Raw genomic sequence first — 17,211 nt, 5'->3', positions numbered from 1 at the left:
TGTTTAATATTTTTTGTCTTGGCTAGTCTCAAACATTTTTCTTACTGATGAACTCTAAAATCATTTTTGTTAGGTTCCAAATAAAACATTAAAATTGTGACTGGAATTGCACTGACTCTGTAAGTTAATTTGAGAAAGAACTGGCATTTTTCCACAGTAACTAGATTTTCCATTTAGTAACATTACATTTCAGCATTTATTTAAGTTTTACTTTTGAGACTCATAATATTTTTCTCATTAGCTCTAAAAAATTTCTAAATTTCCTATATCTTAACATTTTTGTTAACTATTTTTTTTTGTTTTTCTGTTACTATTTAGTTATATTTTTATGATTATTTGTAGCATAAAAGAAAGCTATTGTTTTGCATATTTACTCTGTATCTGCACATTGCATAACATACTCACATGCTTGGGTATTCTAGCTTGGCTTTAATGTCTTTTGAAAATACCTATAGAGTGGTTTCATTATATTATTTTGCATTATTGTTTTTTTCTTTTTAGCTTGTATTTTAGATTCAAGGGATATGTGTGCAGGTTTGTTATAAAAGTGTATTGCATGATGCTAAAGTTTGGGGTATGATTGGACCTGTCACCCAGGTAGTGAGCATGGTACAAAGTAGATAGGTTTTCAGCCCTTTCCTCCTTCTCATCCTCCACTGTCTTACAGACCCCAGGGTCCATTGTTCTCATCTTTATGTCAATGTGTACCCAAAGTTTAGCTCTCACTTACAAGTGAGAACATGTGACATTTGGTTTTCTGTTCCTGTTTTAGTTTGCTTAGGATAATGGCCCCCAGCTGCATCCATATTGCTACAAAGGACATGATTTCATAGTCATGGCTGGGTATTACTCCAATGTATATATGTTTATTTTCTTTATCTAGTCCACCATTGATGGGTTCCTGAGTTTATTTCCTCCCTGTCTTTGTTATTTTGAATAGTGCACTAATGAATATATAGGTGCATGTGTCTTTTTGGTAGAACAATTTATTTTCCTTGGGGACTATACCCAGTAATGGGATTGTTGGGTTGAATGGTAGTTCTATTTTTAGTTCTTTGAGAAATCTCCAAACTGCTTTCTAGAGTGGCTGAACTTATTTACCTCTCCCCAACAGTGTATAAGCATTCTCTTTTTGCCATAACCTTGCTAACATTTACTGTTGTTGGTTTTTTTGACTTTTTAATAATAGCTATCCTGACTGGTGTGAGATGGCACTAAAGAGCTTCTGCATAGCAAAAGAAATTATCAACAGAGTAAACAGACAACCTCCAGAATGAGAGAAAATATTCACAAACTATGCATATGACAAAGGTCTAAGTCCAGAATCTCCAAGGTACTTAAACAAATCAACAAACAGTAAACAATCCCATTTAAAAGCAAGCAAAGTACATGAACAGACACTTCTCAAAAGAAGACATATAAGCAGCCAACACATGAAAACATGCTCATCATCACTAATCATCACAGAAAAGCAAATTATTTTCTATTGCTTCACTTCAGCTATACCAGGGGTCTTCAAAAAGTTCATGGAAAATACATATTATGAAAAACTATGCATAGATTTCAAACTAGTTTGAGGCCCTAAGAAGGACAAGATATCAGTTTGGAAAGAACCCCTATCAGAGCAACATGAATTCTGCTAAAATTGAAGCAAGAAACAACATCAAATTTATGGTGAAGTTTTGGTAAAAGAATGGTGAAATATTGATGCGTTACAGAAAGATTATGAGGAAAACGCCCCCAAAGAAATCAGTAGTTTATAAATGGATAATATGTTTTTAAAAAGGACTAATGACATTGAAGATGAAACCCACAACAATGGACCATCCACATTAATTTGCAAGAAAAAATTCATCTTTTTCATGATGAAAAAGATGATGAAAAGTCTTCATGATGAAAAGTCCTAATTGAAGAGGACTGATGATTAACAGCAAAAACAATAGCCAACACCATAGACATCTTAACTGGTTCAGTTTACACTATTCTGACTTAAAAATTAAAGTTGAGCAAACTTTCCAGTCAGTAGATATCAAAATGGTTGTGCTCAGATCAGCTGCAGGCAAGAGCAGAGCTTTCCATGGAAATTTTAAACAAGTGGGGTCAAGATCCTGAAGCATTTCTTTGAAGAATTATAAAAGGAGGTGAAACATGGTTTTACCACTATGATCCTGAAGATAAGGCACAATCAAAGCAATAGCTACCAAGAGGTGCAGGTGATCCAGTCAAAGCAAAAGGAGACCATTCAGATCAAGAGTCGTGGCAACAGGTTTTTGGGGTGCTAAAAGCATTTTGCATTGTTGACTTTCTGGAGAGTCAAAGAACAATAGCGTCTGTTTAATATGAGACTGTTTTGAGAAAGTTAGCCAAAGTTTTAACAGAAAACACCCAGGAAAGCTTCACCAGACAGTCCTCCACCATGACAGTGCTCCTGCTTATTCAAAAGGACAATTTTGTGAGAGTTTTGATGGGAAATCATTAGGCATCTACCTTACAGTCCTGATTTGACCCCTGACTTTTCTTTTTTTTTCTTTTTTTTTTTTTTTGCCAATCTTAAAGAATCTGTAAAGGACACCCATTTTTCTTCAATTAATAATGTAAAAACAACCCCCCCCAAAAAAAACTCTGCCTTGACATGGTTGAATCCCCAGGACCCTCAGTTCTTTATGGATGGATTAAATGGCTGGCTGGTATCATCACTAACAAAAGTGTCTTGAACTTGGAACTTATGTTGAGAAATAAAATTTATATTTTTATTTCTATCTTTTATTTTAGTTTTTCCATGAACTTTTTGAAGTCCCTTCATATTTTTATTTATCACTTGTTGGGAAATTTTAGAATAATAGTATGTCTCTGTAGTAATAGTGGGCACCCTTATTGTATTACTAACTTAAATATGTGATGTCAGCTATTGGCCAGAAATATATATTATTACTTTTCTGAGAAATTAATGGTAAATTCATAGTTTATTGAAAAATTTTGATCCAGCATGAATAAGTTAGATTTTCTGATATTAATTCAGATTTTCTGATTTTGATTTTTAAGATATGGCAATCAACGTACTCTGCTCACCTCCCACACTTCAACCTAAAATATGACTGCTTTCTTTTCTCTTTTCTTGAAGAAACTAGATATTATTACAGGTGAGTTTTCTCAATGTTAAAACAGTGTAAGTGCATCAGTTTGAGGAAAAATACTTGACTTGTTGATGACCATGCTCACTAACTTCTTTGATTGTCGGGGACAAAAAATTCCATCATATATTTAAGGAAAATATTAATGGTTTGGGAAAATCAATATTTTAGAAACTTTTTATTAATATTAATAATATATTATATACTATACTATGCACTATGAGGAACACAGACATAAACATTAAATTGTGAAACAATAATGAATTTTCTTAGGCTTACTTTGTTTAAAAAAGAATAGAAGAAAAAAATTCCAACAGATCTATAAAATGGAATTTCCTGGACTGAAAAATCATTTAGCTTTTCTAAAAAAAGTGTTTCTTTTACAGACTACACTTTGATTATAAAGGTCTTATTCCTTATGCATAGAAAACCAGCAGAGATGATTATTCCAAAGATAGCATTAAATGTCTAATATTTTTAAAACAGAAAGAATACATGAAAATTTTATACAGAGAATTATCTACCTCCTGCTATTGGCAGTTTCTTAGTTTATTAATGTATCATTGCTGATTTTCTGTATAATAAGGCATACTTGACTTTGTTTGATTGGTTGATTCATTGCTAAAATAGTCCCACAGAGACTGAACTGTGATAGACAGTCTGGAGAGTCTGGTCACTCTCTAGGTAACAGCATCCAGCACCGTGACTAGGATACCTTCTCTCTCACATACACACACATATAAATTGTTTCTTATTAAAGAATATATTCCCAAGTAGGATATTGAATTATAATAATAGAATTGTAGAGTAAGTCAATTTTTTCATTTTGAAGATGCAGAAACTGAGGTTCAAGGAGGTTAAGCAATGTCCCTGGGATGATGTAACTACATAGAAGGTTCTCTACAGTGGAAATAACCTTCTGACTGCTTGTCCAGTACTTTCTCAGCCGCACCATACCAGTGAACAGTAGAGGCAGGCTGTTAGTTTTTAAAATTTGAATTATGATTCAAAAAAGAATGAACAAAGTTTATTTACTGGTTTTTGGAGTCTCCTTTCATAAATATTACATTCTGGTGAAAGCTATACCAAGGGTGGTTAGGTAAATTACCAAAGAATCTCTAGGCTAAACAGAATTTGTGAAGTGAGAATCTATCTCAGACTTGAATCTGCTGAAAGCTCTATATCTGATAGATGCTTTGAATTTATATTGAAAGTTTGGAGAGAGAGAAAGAACGAGAGAGAGGAGAGAGAAAGAACGAGAGAGAGGAGAGAGAAGAGAAAAAGGGGGAATGGAGGAAGAGAGGAAGAAAGGAAGGGCTAAAAGAAGAATAAACAAATCTGGCATTGGAAGCATTTTTAAGAACTGGATATTAGATACATCACTTCAGAAATCACTCTTAGAAAGTTATCTAATGTATGCAGAAGCTATATTTACTGTTTAACTCTATGTACTTTAAAACCATATTTTAATATGTTTTGAATTATTTTATATTTTTATTTGTAATTTAATGTGGTCTCTTTTGTTAGCAGGCTATCATCTATCTTTATTCTCTTAATGTTCAACTAAACAGAGATACAGCTCAAAGGGTACAAATAGGATGTTAGTCAAAGGATACAAAATTTCAGTTAGACCGAAGGAATAAATTCAAGAGATCTATTGTACAGCATGGTGGCTATGCTTCATATCAATGTATTGTGTACTTGAAAATTGCTGAGAATGGATTTTAAGTGTTTACACTACAAATAAATATGTGAGGTAATGCATAAGTTAATTAGATTGATTTCACTATTGCACAATGTATATACATTTCAAAACATCATATTGTACACACAAATTCGTACAGTTTTTATTTGTCAACAAAAAAAAGAATACTAAGAAAAAGTAATAACAAATGAAGACTTGAGGGCTTGTGATATCCATTCAGATTTTCCATCTGTGCAGGCCAGGCGTATTTGGTGTTTTGGTGGGAGTGGTTTTTATATGTATGACATTGCCTTGTGATTGCTGTGGTCATGTGCAAAAGACATAATTTTAGACTGAAAAAATTTATAATAAAAATCATTACATATTAAATAAATACTTTGCCATTTTAAATTTCCAGTTGAGTTGGAGTGATTTTTTTCTGTTCTGTTTTCTTTTTCTTTTTGATTAATTTTATTTGTTCTGAAAAGTATATATGCATTATTAAATACTCTGAATTTTAAAAGAAACCTACCAGGATTTATTTGTGTAAATTAATCTTGAGTATTAATTTTGGGTGGATGGTTCCATTATGAATTCTAGCAATACTCATTTTTTAAGCACAATTTAAAAAATACCTTCGCAGGTGAAAATATTCATTTCTATATTTCATGAAGAGTTTTGTAAGAGTTTCCTCTACATTTTATCTCTCTTTATTTTCTATAGAATCTTAGCTGGAGAAATATCATGTGGAAACTTCCGGGAATTTTCCTTGTAGGGTAAATCTATAACAGAAGCTTCAGGAGGGCAGATATTTTTATCTGCGTCTTTACTGTTGTATCATCAGAAGTTAAAATAAGGTTTGACACATAGTAGGTACACAATAACTATTTGATGAAATGAAAGCAAACACTTGCATACACACTTGCCTCTTCTTGGCCCTTCAGCTAGTGAACATGGATGTGACATGGGAGTCCATTCTGAGCCATGAATCCTTGGGCCACAAAATAGGAAGTTGAAAGAGGTATGAATCTCAGAGCTATAGAATAGCTTGACATAAACTCTAACTCTTGATCAAAAAGAAATACAATAATCTCTTCTTAAGGTCATTGTTATCTGGAGATTTATGTTACTCATGAGTGAAACTCATCCAAATCCTGAAACTTTGCTTTTTAGAAAACAATAGAAAAGTAATGAGTCAAGTTTGATAGAAGTCTGTTGACTCTGAGATAATTTTTTAAAATTAAAACAATTTAATAAACACTTGATGAACCTTGTCAATTTTATGCATATCTTTAATTTTTTTTAATTTTCAGTAGCTTTAGGGGTACAAGTGGTTTTTGGTTACATGGATGAATTGTAGAGTGGAGAAGTCTGACATTTTAGTCCACCCATCACTGGAGTACTGCACACTGTACCCAACAGGTAGTTTTGCATCCCTTACTCCCCACCATTCTACTCACTTCTGAGTCTTCAGTGTCCTTTACACCACTCTGTATGCTTTTGTGTACCCAGAACTTAGCTCCCATTTATAAGTGAGAATATGTGAATGATAGATGGAAATCCAAGTCAAAACTTAATCCTAGGCCAGGTGCGGTGGTTCATGCCTGTAATCCCAGCATGTTGGGAGGCCAAGGCAGGAGGATTTCTTGAGTACAGGAGTTCAAGACTACACTAGGCAACGTAGTGAGACCCTATTTCCACAAAAGAAAATTATCAGGGTGTGGTGGTGCACACCTATGGTTCCAGCTACTTGGGAGCTGAGGTGGAAGAATTGCTTGAGCCTGGAGGTCGAAGATGCAGTGAGGTGTGAGGGTACCACTGTGATCCAGCCGGGGTGACAGAATGAGACCCTGTCTCAGAACAACCAACCAACCAAAAGCTTAATCCTTGTAAACAATGAGGAACTATTTATTGAAACTGGACTGAAAGAAACTTTGGAAAGAATGAAGTAGAAGTAAACTGCCATTTGTTATATTTTTGATATATAAGAGGTATGTGTTTGTGTGTGTGTGTGTGTGTATTTTGTTCAAATAGATATGTAGTGTGTATCTCGAAAGACTTCATAAGATATATATCTATATATAAAACATTGATATATAGATATAGATATCGAAATCTCAAGTCCTTCAAGATACACACTATATTTGTATTTGAACAAAAGTAAGAAAGGAATGCTCATAATATTTAAGTAACAGCTTAAAGTCATTCAGGTAGTAAGAGGCAAGTTCAACTGAACTGTGGCTTTGAAGCTATTCTCTTCCCACTCATTCATGGTAAGAGTGTGTGATAACCATTAAAAGGTAGACACTGAAGCCATCTAAACCCTGTTTCCACCTTAGAAACATAACATACTCAGATTACATCACAATTAATAATCTCCTGTGTATACAAATTATATGACTCAAATTCAATGAATTTCATCTACAGCGTATGGGAATGTATTATGTTAATGGTGAAATATTGCATAAAAAAGATGAAGCCCATTCACACTGTGAGACCTAAGCCCATTTTATCAATGGCTAGCAGATTCCAGAATAAACAAGCAAACAAACAAATTTTCAGCAAGCCGTTAACTGAGAAGCAGCATGGTTTAAGTAAAGCACTGAAAACAACGCATATGAGACTCAACAAACTGCTTTTGGTTAGGGTGACTAAATTTGTAGATAGAAAAATTCTATAGACATAGTGTGTTTGGATTTTAGCAAGTCACTGGTCAAAGCATGTGAGAAAGAATGAAGGATAACAATGAAATAGCAGTAGACAATTGATGGGTTCAAAAGTGGTAGGTGGACTATATCCATACTGTTGACTAGTGGATTGATAGAAATCTGAACCACTAACATTGCTTTGTGGTCACATCCCATATATACTTCCACATTATTCCAATTAGTAGAGTACTAGTCTTAGACCTGTAAGTTGGATTTGCATTATGAATCTTATAAGATTACAAGATTTGTAATGCAAAGTTCATAATGCATTCATAAGATTACAAGATTCATAATAGAAATCCAACTTATAGGTAGAGATTATTCTGTTCTTTAAAATATTTTATAATTTCAACCTTAGTATATTGAATAAATAATCTTTTACAGCAAGTGTCTTTTGAAACAGAAACTGATATTAGGAGAAAATAACCTTTTGCTAAAAAATATTACATGGCAAAATTGTCAAAAAGTAGATTAGAATTCTTCCTTCATTGCAGATTTCATTATTCTCAAAGGTGCAGATAGCGTGATCTCTGATATTAAACACTGGTGGCCTGATCCTGTGTACACAATTTGCCTTTTAAATATATAGCTAAGGAAATATATGTGGAGCAGGTACACAGGTTGGAAATCACAGGATCTTTTCCTAATTGCTAAGGCTGTGAATGGCATGTTTCTGTAGGTGCTGAAAGAAGGTTGAGCCATTGGAGGCTGATCAATCTTGCTTAGTCTGCTATTGTTTTAGGAACAGTGAGAGCAACACCAGAAACCTCGAACATTGCCAGCATTGTATATAATGCAGGGCAGACAACAATTGTCTTAATATTTACAGCTGTCACTGAGAGACTACACGAGATTTAGGGATAAACGATCATAATCATTATAGTCTTGTATTTATTCCTGCCCCTTCATTATTAGTTCTGGATATGGCATATTTATATCTTAAATTAAGAATGATTTGTTCCCATGTAGTGCCTATCACTTGAGGATTTCAACGTGCTTTATGAGCAATGGGCTGAGTTTACATCTAGCCCGGAACTTCTGCCAGAGCTCTTCTGAATCCCCCTGGAGCTCTTCTGAGTGTGCTACTATTTCCTTAATGGCACTTCTCGCTCAGATCATCTCTGTTGGGATGACAAAGAATTCTGCTGAGGTTTAGAGGAAAATGTGAATTTGAATTTGGAGCGCTAGCTCTTTAATCCTCCCAGCCCTCTTTGAAGTAGAGAAGTGATGAGTATTATTGCATCCATTTTCTAGACTGAGTTTCAATGGGTTGCCATTGAAACCACCTCTGCAGTGGTGATTTGCAGGCCTTCGGCTGTCCTCCACCATATGCTGCCTCCCTGCTATAAATTGAAGTGGGAAGAGAACAGAGAGATTTGGATCCCAGAGCTTGTTTCCATGAAATTAAGTAATGTCTGATTTTTAGGCACTTAAAATGGATGACTTAGTTTCCTGTTTGTGAGGTGCGGGTACACACACAAGATAGAAAATAGTTTGAGCTCTATCCATCTAATCTATTATTGTAAGATTTGCTTTTTAAAAACACCTTTTAATTTGACTCACTTTTTTATATTTTTGAGTGAATTTCTGTTACCTCTACTTCATACTCATGCATAAATTATTATTGCGTAGCCTTCTATTCTTGAACAAACATTATTGGAGCAATTCCTTGAAAAATACTGCATTGGAAGCTGCACTGGGTAGGTAGGGGGAGGAAAAAGTGTTTAGTTTATTTGTTTCGGAAGCCAGAGTATACATTAAATAATGCTTCATATGCCATCTCAAAGATGCATAATAAATAAGTTGTTTTTTATATTTCACACACTTTTTCATCTTTGAAAAGTTTTCCGATATATCCTCCCAACATAAATACACACACACACACTCACACACACAAAATTTGAAAGAAAAAAAAAGAAATATTCTTGGAGCTCTAGAGATAATCAGCACCAAAATCCTGACACTTTTTCCCACTGTTTTCTTGTGTTAAAAACACACCACTTCTGTCAGTTATTGCTAGATTTTTTTTTTCAAATGCAGGCGTATCCTGCTACCAAGATGGAAATGTCATTACAAAAACTTTAAAGTAGTTTTTCAAAAATCAACAGGATGGATTTTTAAATGCCTATTCATCAATAATGCCCTATCACTGGGACAGCACTGAAAAAGCATAAAATTCTCTGTGTTTAGGACTGCTGTATCCCATAATGGCTCAATGGCTAATTGCTTTATAAAAACCAGAGGCAGTATTCTTTCCACACCTTATTCTCAGGATGCAGAATTTGATTAATTGATGTTGGATGATTGGCCATCATAAGGTATGACATTTAGCCCAGACAAATGAAAGCTGGTTGAAAAAAAATTGTGTGCAAAGGCATTGAAAAATAAGATCTGGAAGGGTCAAAGGGCAACAGGAAAAAGCTATTTGACGGTTAGCTCATATTTACCTTATAAATTTTTTAATAATGGTCGATGCATTTTAATCTGACTGTCTTACAGTCCGAAGTGTAAGTCAATGTAAAAGCTAATTGCAGTAAGCAAAAGTGGTATTTAATGCACTGGACACTTTAACTATCAAAGTATTGTATCTCTAATTAGTGTTTGTAACTGATGTGACAGCAGTTTATAGAGCACCAAAATAGTTCCTAATTCGTCAAGTGGGTCTGAAGCTTATGGCAGCTTTCTGATCATCTCCCTTGCCGCAGGACCTGAAAGCACCTTCAAAAAGCTTTCTCTCATTGATCTTTAGTCAGATGCTGACTGAAAAGCAGACAGCCCTGCCAGAAAGAAGATAGATAGGTGCTGCACTAGCATGAAAAACACCGCACCCTTAATGAAAAAGGTTCCTGCATATAACTCATGTGTGTGTACAAACACATTCACACAGGCGGTTTCGACAGGGATAGGAGTCCCTGGAAATTAAGGGGGAATGCATTTGCCATTTATTTTTTCATTCTTCTCACATATAAATGCCCACCATGAATGTCTGGAATGCACTAAGCAGGTTATTTGTTAGTTCCTGCGTAGTTTCCCTTTTTGTCTCTCACTAAGGTTGGATGCTTTAGTGTTTAGCTTACAGTTTTCAGAGAGTCAGTAAGCTAATGCAGCCACATAAGATAAATACGAAGCTGTGGGGTTGTCTTCAGGATAGACAAAGGATTATTTGATATTAATTTTGAACTTGTTTAAGAAAAACTACAATTTCAAATCTCGTCAATGTTTTGTGACAATCCTTTGCTATTTGTCTGGTGCTAAGTGATGCTGCTGACCGTAATAATCTATCAATATTGTATCATAATTGTATTTTGAAATATTTTATATAATTTGCAAAACATCTAAGTAAAGTTACCAGCAGTGTGAATTTGTCAGCAATTCATTTAATTTGTCAGGATAACACTAAAGATAACACGATGATTATCCCACCCACATCGTATCTCATGGTCAAAATGTGAAAAGAACACACTCTTAGCAGTTGTGGGGAAAAGTTCATTGAAAAAAATGCAAGCACCACATAATTAATGAGAAAATATGTTATGGTTAACAAGTCCAAACAGCAATTTTTGCCTCTCACTGGCCTCGGTGCTCAAAACTTTTTGTCTTTTATAAATGAATCTTCAGAATTGCAAGTTGCATTGCTGTATCTGTTAACTCAAGGCCATTTCCAAGTAACTTTTAGTTTGATATTAATTATGGGGGAAGTGTATACAATTTAGTTGGCTAAACAGGGGAAATTCAAATGAAATATACCACAAATTAAAATCTCTCTCCAATTTCTTATTCTTGTTCGCTTCCTATGTTTTATGGATTGAAAGATGGTCCATTCTCTTACGAAGATCGCAAACCTGAGAGTATTTCCTCAACACGGTGCCTTCCTCAACCATGTTCCTGTATCAATCCATATCCAGTCCTTCTCCAAGTGTTAGACTTATCACTTAATAGTTTTCAAATCTGTCTACTACTCTCAGCCTCCACAAACAACAACCTAATTTACTTTCATCTCTTAATGGGATACTGCAAGGGCCTCTTAATGAGTATTCCTTAATCCCATTCTATCTCACACAAACCTATTCTTACATGATATTCCCTTGTATAAAAAGTTTAATGCATTGGATTCTAAATGATTTGGTCTCAGGAGTCCTTCATACTATTAAAATTATTGAGAGACTCCAAAACCTTTTCGTTTTTGTGGATATATCTATTGATAGGTACCATATTAGAAATTGAAACTGGGAAATTTAAAAGGTTATTTATTAATTCATTTTAAAATAACCATAAGCACATCACAAATTAGAAATACTTTTTAGATGAAAAACAACTGTATTTTCCCAAACTGGTAGTGACAAGTGCAGCATTGTTTTATACAGTTCGCAAATATTATTAAGGTCTAGATTGACAAAAGATAGACTGGATTCTCATATGAATGCAGAATCTCTCTGATTCTGCATTCAATTTATTTCAATATATTGTTTTAGGTGAAGCATGTGAAGAAAATCCAGTTTCTGAAAGATATACAGTTTGAAAAGAGTGGAGTATTTTAATAGCCTTTTCAGGTATTCTTTCGTGATATTACACCAAAACTTGACAAATGTTTCTTAAAAGGTAGTTGCAATGTGGAATCTGGAAACATATCAATGAACTTTTTGTCTTCTGTTATATTAAAATTCATTGGTCTGTCTAGCATTTTGAATGGATCCTTTACTTATGAGTGATTTTATATCATGCATTCATTCGGAAAAGACTAGCTTACTGAGTTACTTAGATCTCCCAAATGTTGACACATTTCATTACACAGCATCAAAATATCATGTTTGTTAATATTACTACCACACATATAAAAAGTCTTTACAAATTAGGAAGTTGTCAAGCTCATGGTAGTAGATACACATTTTCCAGCGTTCACTTGAAACTGCTAATTTTAGCATTTATAACAATTAGTATTTTTCTTGAAATGATGGACTCAGTGCATTCTTGTAAAATATCTGTCACATACCAATTCTAAATAACCATAGTGTGACTATAAATCTTTCTTTCAAGTAAAAATTGAGTTTTGTGGAAAGATCAGCTAGATCAGTTTGCAACTCAAATAATTGCACAAATGCTTGTCCTCAAGGCAACAATCATACTTTCCTTTAAAAAAAAAAATACACAGCTTAAAGGTTGATATTTAATGGGAGTGATGTTTTTTGCTTCTTCACCAGGGTATTCTTTTTTTTTTTTTTTTTTTTGCTTTTTAAGACGGAGTCTCGCTCTGTCGCCCAGGCTGGAGTGCACTGGCGAGATCTCGGCTCACTGCAGGCTCCACCTCCCGAGTTCAGGCCATTCTCCTGCCTCAGCCTCCCGTGTAGCTGGGACTACAGGCGCCTGCCACCACGCACCAGGGAATCCTTAAGTGACTCTGGCTCCCCACTGTCCTTGGAAGTGCCTGGGAGAGTGCAGTCACTACTAGTATAGTTCAGAGCAGCAGCCTCAATTTGTTCATGCTAATGTGCTTCCTTCCGTTGCTTCTGCACAACAGTGTGAGTAGTGATATGGCTTTTTCTAGAATAAACCATGAGGTTAGAAAAATGTATTCAACTCTGAATATTTCAGTACCACTTCACAAATGGTATAAATTAAAACGCAATACATTTTCTTCAATGATTAGTTGGTGCTGACATTAGATGCCTACAAGCAAAACAATAACCTAACAAATCTGAGAGTTGGTTCACTCATAAGGCAAAAGTACAATTCTCAGAGGAGAAATAAACTCAGTCCTCATCTTTGTACCTAAGTCTTCAACAAACTACTGCACTTTGGAATGTGACAGTACCACGATTTATTTCACTGACTTTCTTTTTTTTTTTTCTTTCTTTTTTTCTTTTTCTTTTTTTTTTTTTTTTTTGAGACAGATTCTCCCTCTGTTGCCCAGGCTGGAGTGCAGTAGCTCTATCTTGGCTTATTGCAACCTCCGCCTCCTGGGTTCAAGCAATTCTCCTGCCTCAGCCTCCCGAGTAGCAGGGATTACAGGCACCTTCCACCATGCTGGGATAATTTTTGTATTTTTAGTAGAGATGGGATTTCACTATATTGGTCAGGCTGGTCTTGAACTTCTGACCTCAAGTGATCCACCTGCCTAGGCCTCCCAAAGTGCTGGAATTATAGGCATGAGCCACCACGCCCAGCCCTCTCTTACCGACTTTCTTCCAGAGATCTTCAGCAGTGTCAACTCTACAGAGATTTGTTAGTCTTTCAGTGATTGTGTCTCCATCTAAAACAAAATATAACTTAATCTGTAAGGTGTTATAGTGGATTTTTCATTTCTGGTCTGAAAAGTAGTGAGCAATTTTTGGCTTTTAAAGAGCTTATCTTACCTACATATAAAATATTCAATTCCTTTTCCTTTAAACTCTGATTGATTCTACTTAAAATGATGCCACAACTTTACTAGCACCAAATATTATTCCAAAAGTTCTGCTGCATAAAACACATCAGTAATGCTGAGGAAAAGATAGCTTTTGTCATAGTTTCATTTCTTATTTACAGTTTTGCTCCATTTCTTTGCAGTACATTCCTCTCTTCTGTGAGTCAGAGAACTCTCTGATATGTCAGTTTCATCTTCTTAGCATCTTTAGACCTCACTAGTACAGCTATGGGTTAAGAAAGCAAGTCTTTAAATCTCCCTTTAAAAGTCAATGATCTATCCTAACATATAACAAAAATTTATTATAAATAAATTTTTTAAATTTTAGAACAGAATATTATTTCACTATAAGACAGCAACATTTTTGAAAAAAATAATTTTGAAAGTTTGCAAAACTAAAAAATATGAATGCAAAACCAGACATGAAAGTAATTTGAGCTCTTTGTGCGTTTCTGTATGGGTGCAAAGAAAACTTCAGGGTTTCAAAATAATAGTTTGTTGAAAGATAACGGGGCTACAAAAATTATAGCAGATATAACAAAAATAATTAGTAAGAATACAGTGAAAGTACTGATAAAAAAACTGAGTTAATCTTTGAAAATGCAAATATCTATACATTAAGATTATGACCTTAGTAAATACAGATATGCAGATAGTCATCTGAGAAATGACATCATAGTTTACATAGCTCTGGAATGCTCCACTGTGAACACACACTGTGAGAGAAAGTGTGTAAAAGATAAAGAGCTTTTTAGTATTACTTAGGAAAATAGTTTTGACCTTTGGGATCCCCCGAAAGAGCTACAAGGACCTTCAGGGCTCTTCAGATCACATTCCGTGTACTGCTGATGTGATGGATGTTCACTCAATTCTCTTAGGATTAAAATAAAATTCTTTAATATACTTGACACAACCCTCAAAGATTTCACCTCTCTGTACAGCTCTACCTTCACCTCAAACCTGCCCAGCTGCCTGGACTCCATATCAAATTCTCTTCTTCCAGGGCATGACTACCAGGCTCACTCTGCCTGAAATTCTGTATGGGCTCAGAAATTACCCAACACCGTGAAGTTGACTGCTTAGCTTCCTTCAGTTATTTGGGCTTTTTAAAATTCATATCTATAAAGTTCAGAAAGGGCTTTGTGCTCACCATAACTAAGTCATTATTTTCAGATGGGTCTAGGCTTTTCTTGTTAAGATGAATGGTAATTTACCTCTCTTGCACATTCCCGCATCACCCACTCTCCTCTGGAGTTTTGTACTCTAATAATTTTTAGGTAAAACAATAATTTATATTATTAATGTAAGTAAATATTACTGCAGAGAAAAGTAATGTCTTAAGAATCTATTTCATTTCTTTTACATTTTTTCCTGCAATTATGAAATGTCTTATTTTTTCACATGTGCACTATACTATATATATTTCAACATTTAAAATTACTTTATATATGCTATCATACATTTATCACTATTTTTCCAAATGCTCAAAAATACCAAAATATGTTAATCCCACTTTTCCCTTTAAAAATCTTTCATTTTACTCAGATCTGTATTAATTATAGATTTTAAAATCTTTCTAAAATTATTTTTATCTGTATCTGTGCTAATTACAGGTTAATTTTTAGGCATGCCACACAGTTGTCATCCTGGTTTCTTTTCACTTTTATCCAGTAAAGGTGGATAAAATACACTACTCTAACAGCTTTCTAAGAAAGGGCATATGAGAGGTAGATACAGAGTCCTTGATGTCAGGAGGTATCCTTGTCTAGTCTGGTTCTTGATTGACAGACTGCTGTCTTTTTGGAAGTGGTGGAGGGAGTGATACTGTGGTGTTTCCTGTTGATATGCAGATTTTCATTTGACCCTTCTGTCAATCTGAAATTTTACCCTTACTGTTTACCACATCTAGTGTCCCTAAATTCTGAACATTTTGTTTCAATTTATGCGGGAAATTTGCCTCCTCCATTTTGTGTGTGTGTTGGTGGGCAGGGAGGGATGCTTACTATTCATCAGATAGCTATCCGGTGTGAAGAAGGAAGCTTGCTATCTGACTCTCCAGTATACAGGCTTTCTATACTTTCCCCATTCTAAACATGCACCTCAATCCCAGTTTGCTTTACCTGGTGCCTCAAAGTCCTGAAGCTTTCAGGGGTTCAATGCTCATGTCCCCTTAGCTCGCGTTACCCTGTAGTCTGCTTTGCCCTGTTGTAGCAGTAGTTATTTCTCTACTTATTTTCTGTTTTCTAAAACATTTTTTGAAATAGCTTGCCTGACTGCTCATTTTCTTTGTGATATAATGTATTAAAAAATAAATATTCTTCTTTCATTTTGGGTCTTGGGAAAGAGAAAAGATGAATTCATCTGGTGAATCTGGCATCTTTCCTAAAAGAATAGTGTCCCTGAAAAAACATTTCTGAGGTACACCTAATATGTATGTCAAACACAGAATGACCAATTGTCCTCATTTACTTAGGGCTAAAGGGTTTCCTAGGATGTGGGACTTCCATTGTGATGACTGGTAAAGACCAAGGCAAACCAAAATTATTGGTCACTCTAGAATGGCTTCCTATTATGGTATACTTAGAAGTAGTGCATCCTTCTGAATGGGAAGCACTTCTGTTATTTCCAGTGGGTTCAAATATCATTCACAACTATTTGTTGGGTATCTACTATGCATAATGCACTATGCTAGGCACTTCAGAAGGAACATAAGTCAGGTTATCAACCCCATAAACTGTTAGGGTCTTTTTTCTTTACTTGTCTTTCTTCTTGACATCAGTAAAGGTACATCACTTAGGGTAAAGACACAAATCCTAGAAAATAATCTGCCATCTATCTCACTACAACAGATTTTGTCCTTGAAAGTTCTGTTGTACGTGTATGTGTGTATGTGTATATTTCCTACTTTTTTTTTCTTTTCAAAAATTAAATCCTACTACTTGTTACATTTGATTGTCACAGATGCTGGATTTTGTGGTCATGTCATGAGCATTAAAAATTCAACGAGCAGACATTGTCTAATTCAGAAGAGTGATATTGGTGTCATAGTTCTAGGGGTAGCTGTAATCTACAGAGAAACATGCCCAGTGCTATAGGCATAAGAAAAAAAGATAAATAAATAAACAATACAATTATCACACCAAAAAAATTCCTTAATATTATCAAATATTAATTTCACTAATAATGAACACTTTTAAACTTGTCTTTTACTTGCCATTTCTGTTGCCTTTTAATATCTTGGGACCTTCTCTTTCCATGGCTGTTAAAAAAATTTCCATATCTCGCCCA

General features: G+C 34.7%; 1 long non-coding RNA gene across 1 annotated transcript in view; it reads left to right on the top strand.

Moving 5' to 3' along the window:
* Positions 1-5,207, top strand: part of LOC105485448 (uncharacterized) — a 242,888-nt gene extending 237,681 nt beyond the window's left edge. The window contains exon 6 of the long non-coding RNA XR_011610527.1: positions 1,190-5,207. This is a non-coding gene — a long non-coding RNA (uncharacterized lncRNA). The remainder of the gene's footprint in view (positions 1-1,189) is intronic.
* The last annotated feature ends 12,004 nt before the right edge of the window (positions 5,208-17,211 follow it).

The sequence above is a fragment of the Macaca nemestrina genome, chromosome 1 (genome assembly GCF_043159975.1).
Source record: "Macaca nemestrina isolate mMacNem1 chromosome 1, mMacNem.hap1, whole genome shotgun sequence".
Lineage (NCBI taxonomy): Eukaryota > Metazoa > Chordata > Mammalia > Primates > Cercopithecidae > Macaca > Macaca nemestrina.
Note: the sequence above shows the minus strand (reverse complement) of the source record. Positions and strands in the feature narration are given on the sequence as shown.